Source organism: Neopsephotus bourkii, unplaced genomic scaffold (assembly GCF_033783945.1).
Source record: "Neopsephotus bourkii isolate Nb327-2 ecotype Australia unplaced genomic scaffold, CSIRO-AGI_Nbou_v1 NB_1642, whole genome shotgun sequence".
NCBI lineage: Eukaryota > Metazoa > Chordata > Aves > Psittaciformes > Psittacidae > Neopsephotus > Neopsephotus bourkii.
In genome coordinates this window covers 104,343-110,042 of record NW_026902117.1, presented here as the reverse complement: position 1 = coordinate 110,042, position 5,700 = coordinate 104,343, and the positions used below count along the sequence as shown (strand labels likewise).

General features: G+C 41.5%; 1 long non-coding RNA gene across 1 annotated transcript; it reads right to left on the bottom strand.

The window, feature by feature from the left end:
- Positions 1 to 1,941: 1,941 nt before the first annotated feature.
- Positions 1,942 to 4,829, bottom strand: LOC133223711 (uncharacterized). The gene is made up of 2 exons (XR_009728662.1): positions 4,672 to 4,829; positions 1,942 to 3,477 (listed from the first exon to the last, which is right to left on the bottom strand). It is a non-coding gene; the product is annotated as an uncharacterized LOC133223711 (long non-coding RNA).
- Positions 4,830 to 5,700: the final 871 nt, after the last annotated feature.

Here is a 5,700-nt window from a genome sequence, read left to right as displayed (position 1 = left end):
GGGTTAAGCAGTCTTTTTCAAAAAGTTTTGAGAGATCTCTTTACATTGTTCTGTACTTAGCTGTGAGTTTACTATATCTGCGTTGTCAGCTAATAAATGCTCTGTGTACTTAAAAGCTTGTCAGCCTTTCCCAGCTGTGCTGTGTGGGCTCACAAAACATCTGATTAGTTCAACAGATCTCATGCAGCATAGATTCCACAGTGCAAATGAATTATAACAACTTCCCATTTTACTCTGACCTAGTATAAATCTCTTCTACCAGGAAGATGATTTCGTCTTTCACCCAACATCCTCTATTTTAATAGGCTTTAGGCAACACTTCCCCCTCTGCCTCCTAGAGTATTCTTAAGTTGAAATATTACATGCACGTAAAGGAAGTCTAAAACTCCATGAAGCTTAGGCAGTCCAGATTTCAGCTACTGAATACTAGCTTTTTCCTTACGAAGAGTTACTGTTAGAAAATAAAAATTAAAAATTTACCCTGAACATGCACCCATGTGAAAAACTGCCAGGCTGTCCCCATTTTAGAATGCTAAATCTAGACCGCATTAGCAATTGGTGCATAATCATTAGTAATTATCATCACTGGCATTTGACAGATCTGTGTACAGGAATAGCTTCCAATTTCTGATGGTAGCGCACCTCCCTGAATTACGCCCACACAATAAGAAACAGGCATGATTATTATCTGTCTTGTCACTAACAGATAGGCTTTATTTAGTAGATGGGAGATTATTCTGTTGGCCATGGAATGGGAAGCCTAAATTGAAGGAGGTTAACATGTATTTTATTCTAAAGATACCAAGGTTTGCTTTTATACTATTCTGGAGATCCAAGCTGAGGTCAGATGCTCTCAGCATCTGATCAGCATCATTTGGCTGAAGACTCAGATGCCCTTTGGCTGAAGACTCACATGGTCTTTGGCTGAAGACCTCAGCATCTGAGTCTTCAGCCAAAGGCAGCTGATGGATCAGATGAAACATCTTGCAGAAGCAATTACTACAATTCTTTGTCCTGCAAATATCACAGACATGTCATGTTTTCTACCTGGTAATTTCACCAGTTGAGTTTCTAGTCCCAAGTGACATCCTGAAGCACCCCCTTCCAACTTGTAACAAGCAAAACATGAAAAGCAAACATGATCAGGCATATGACTGAACCTAGGAATGATACTTGTGACAAATTTCCAATGAAGCTGCAAGTGAAAACAGCATCCATGATGTGCATTTTTGTACTTATTGGAGTGTTTCACTATACAAACCAGCTTTGAAATGAGAATGCTGCTGGGAAATTACTACTGGAGTAAAAGTTTTGTACAACTTCAGCAGCTCCAGTTCCTCAACAAAATGTTATTTACTGCTGTGCTTGCTCGTGATTGAAAATAACCTACAACATACTTCACAACTATAGATGGTGTCTGCTCTGTAATACTACTACTGCTTTATGTGTGACTTTGTTCCTTGTTCCAGTTATATACTCAAATTCAGCTGTAAACATCAGAATTACTTGGGTCAGCAACATTTAGCCTACAGACCAGACCTCTGTTTGGTCTGGTTTGGATTGTATGCATCCCTGTCATCATCTTTCTCTTAAGCTTGTCTCTGTCTTCAGTTTCAGCTGTTTTAATGGCAAGCAAGAACAACCACCAGAGGTAGTTTGAAATCCTTCAAGGAAATAATTCTGACTGCTCAACATTCATGAGATGAACATTTAGGTTATGTAAAAGTAATATTCACCCATGAAGTAGTTCAGAAATTGCCAACCACCAGATTTATTTTTTTTTTTAGTTGTTTCTGGTGTTGTGGTGTGGGTTTTTTTTTTTTTTGTTTGGTTTGTTGGGTTGTTTGTTTGTTTGTTTTTTGTTACACAGCTTTCAAATTGCCTGCTAATTTATGTGATCTGTTTAGACATAAAGACCTGTGCAGAGCCTTTATGAATGTATTTATGTGTGTTAATATTTTACTTTATTGTAGAAGTAATGTAAGTTACTTTTTGTCCCACCTATAGCTACATTCTAGGAATGGATCATTCCTGTTCAGGTGTAATAGTGAAAGGTATTAGTGGCTGCCTTAGTGAGTCGTTGATGCAAAGGCTGCCACACCCCCAGACCACTCTTCCTTGGCATGGGAATTCTGGAAGCAGTGACAAGCAGGGCATTGCTTGGCCTCCCCATTCTTTCCCACTCTTTGTGAACACCAGGCTGGCTGTAACCAATGCAACCCTGTCTGACATCATATTATAAACACTGTAGTTTATAATATGATCTCAGTGTAATAGTGTATCAGAACTGTTTAGTATGTAGGACTGAGTGAGTACTTTCAGCTGGGTTTGATCAGTGCTTTGGGTGCCACCATTGAGAGGACTGCTGCACCCTCACAACAGAGACCTGCAATAGATGGCATAACAAAATAAAACCTGACAGCTGTTGAAGCCTCATCTCCTAAAATGACAGCCATGGAACTTTTCTGTATCTGTGTAATTGCTGTGCTGAGACAGTGCTTAGAAACCACTGATAAGGTTCCTTGTCTGCCAAAGTACAAGGGTACCACAGAACTCATGACTGAGGTAATGAACAAGGACAGAATCTAAAATACCAAACCAAAGTAATGCTTAACACCAACTTTCCAAAGTTTTTTCAAGCTACCTACAAACATCAATTTTGCTAGTGTCATGACACTCCTGCTGGAGTGCATGTGATTATCATGCTGATTTTTGTTTGAAGTGGAAGCCCATGGTACTTTAAATGACTTTTCTAAATTTAGAGATTTGAGCCAGGGTTGACAACAGCATAAAATCTGATTTATAATTACACCACAAAACTGCTCTTTCATAAGCATTACCATGTCATTATATTAAGACTGTGTGTGCTGGAGCAAGCACTATACACTACTGCCATGAATGTGATAAGCTTGACAAATATTTATGTTTTTCTGAGGCTGTGTGAATCAACAAAGGAATGTTTCTTGTGTTGAAAGGCCATCCTGGAACTAAGGGGTTTAATTAATGTCTAATGCCTTAGTCTTCCTGGACCATTTAGGACCAGCTTCTCAGAAAGGTTATGTACCCAGAGTGTTTACTGACCTTCATTTGAGTTCTGTACTGTGAACTCTGAAAATGAGCCTCCTAAGCTTGCAGGATACCAGAGGAGTACCAAATGGAGGCTACCTGAGTTCTTCAGTAGCATGTTAGTTACAGTTTCTTTTTATTCCTCTGGCACATAGGGTGCTTTTATTAGCTTGTTTTCCAGTCTCTTTTGCATTACCTACACTTCTCCCATAACTTAAACGGTCTTTCAGTGCTCTTTGGATTTCAGCATTGCTTGTCTTAAAAGAATTCAGGTTAATACCTGCCTGGTTTACACTGCTTGAGTTCTTCATACATCCTTCATTGCCTTAATGTTGAATTATTAAAGTCTCTCCAGCGGAGGAAAGTAAGCACCTCTTGGAAACCTTGAAGTGCCCATGTGCCTTGTGCCTGCTATAAAAAGGGCAGATTAATTCCAAGCTATAAAAATAAATAGCTCTCTTTGTTCTTAAGAGGATTTGGATTGAGCAGAGTTGCTTTGTAAGTATATGACTTCTTAGTATTGAAGTTTGGAAATGAAACAGAATACATGTTATCCACTCATGGTTAAAAATTACCACCTTTGGTATTTTCACCTTGGCTGCTCCTTGAACTTCTACTTATCCTGTCTTCCTGCCTGAGCTTTATGTACTTTACATTGTCTTTAAGTACTGCAGAGGAACTCCAAAATCAGTCCTGTCATGGGGAGGAGGAAGAGAGGTAGTGAGGGTAATTAATCTATCTACCTAAACAGCCCATGGGGATTATTCCAAGAAATATGAATAATTACAGCACGGCAGTAACTAGCCCCTTCCAAACCACACTCCTGTCTGTAACAGGACTGTGGTTGGCAGTGACCACTCTTGTGCAAAAGAATTCCGCTGATGTCATTTTCATGTGATCTTACAAAAAAGTCCAGCCCACCGATTTCCATACAGTTTGGCATGTTTGGTTTTCCAAAGGTTTTTGAAACCAGTATCTTACCTCCTTTCTCATAGAAAAGACACTAAAAACTTCTCATAGTTTTCTGCAAGAGTACGGTTTAATCCTGCTACTTGTGGATGAAACGGCTCCTCCATGTTTATGTCAACAGTGCACTTAGATCAAGACAGCCCCAGCACTTCTACCCCAGATGTGGCTACAACAGGTAAGTGGTGGGGTGTTTCCAAATTTCAGGTGACGCTCCAAGTACACGAAGGGGAGAGGTATGTTCCTAATATAAACAGGCACACTGAAAGGCAGGCATGGTTTTGGAAATTGGCATGAGAATCCCTCACAGATCAACTGGTAAGTTTCAGGGAGGATACAACAGGAAGTGAGGGTAACAGCCCTTAATCAAGAGCTACTTCCAGAGCTGGGGAGTGTCATGTTGTGCAAAGGTGATGGATTAAGAAAGCAGAGGCTGAAGCTTAGCAAGAGCTCTATAATGTATAATAACTGCAATTAAAAGGCAGAGGTGAGTGACAGCTAATAAATAAATTCAGCACTGAAATGCAGTGCAATTCTAAATATAAGTGGGGGAGGTGTAAGGGCTTTAGATGATGCTGTTATTGCTAAACAAAGCAAAACATGCTCTTGTATCACCAGGTTGTGCTATTACATTCTTACCTCTCCCCCTTAACTACTTTCCTTTGTGAAAGCAGCAGGGAAATGTTGTGATCTTATGCTGTCAGCACCCTAACCCTTCCATGCAGCTTGCAAAGACCCAATTCTCATGAATGTTTCCTGGTTTTACCTTTCCCCTCTGATCCAACAATCCACCTCCTAACACATTCTTTTAAAGTATTATTTTAATTTTTAAAGAAGTATGGGATGTTTTGGCTTGAAGCAACTGAGAAGGCCGTGGTTCAACTGGTATGAGGAACAGGTACATCAGGTTCTCTCTCAATCCAGAATGACTTCTGCCTCTTTCTTAACAGGTTCTGCTCATGGCAGCTTTGTCACGCTGTTGCAGTGGGCATTCCCAGGTGATACAACACAAGAAAATTCTGCAGTTGTCCACTGTGGTATTCGTTGTATATTCCCTGAAAACACTGCTCCTGGAGTGCATCACTAATCCCACATGGCTAGAAAGCAAGATGGAGGCAAAGAGATCCCTGGTTTTAAAGCGATGGTATGAGCAGTGTTATTAAATCATTATCTAGTTCAGGAACCTTGTTCGTGGTGTTACTGAACATAGATGATACAAAAAGAAGGTTGGCAAGCATTATATTTTCACTTTGGTGTTAAGAAAATTCAGCTTTTTGGATAAGCTCGGTTAAAGACTTTGGACCGCTGTAAACCCACAGACACGACGCATTTTTAGTAACTTCAGGTTTTTCTTTAGGCTGTGTTTAATGAACAGCGCCCGGCACTTCCCAGCGCCACAGCAAGAGCTCTGCTGCCGCTGCCGCTGCCGCTCCCCTCCCCCGGGGTAGCAAGGCGGAAGACCCTGCAGGCGCGGAGGCCTGATAAAGGCCCTCGGCGTCTTCCACTCCACTCCGCTCCGATCCAGCAGACCGGCACCGCTCCGGGCAGCCTGTCTGTGCTCGCCCGCTGCTGTTGAGCCCGCCCACAGGGCCCAGGAGCCTGAGTCGGCAGTGACGCGCAGTCGGTGTGGATTACAGACTGCAGCGAGCTGCGCGTAGGCCCGGCGGT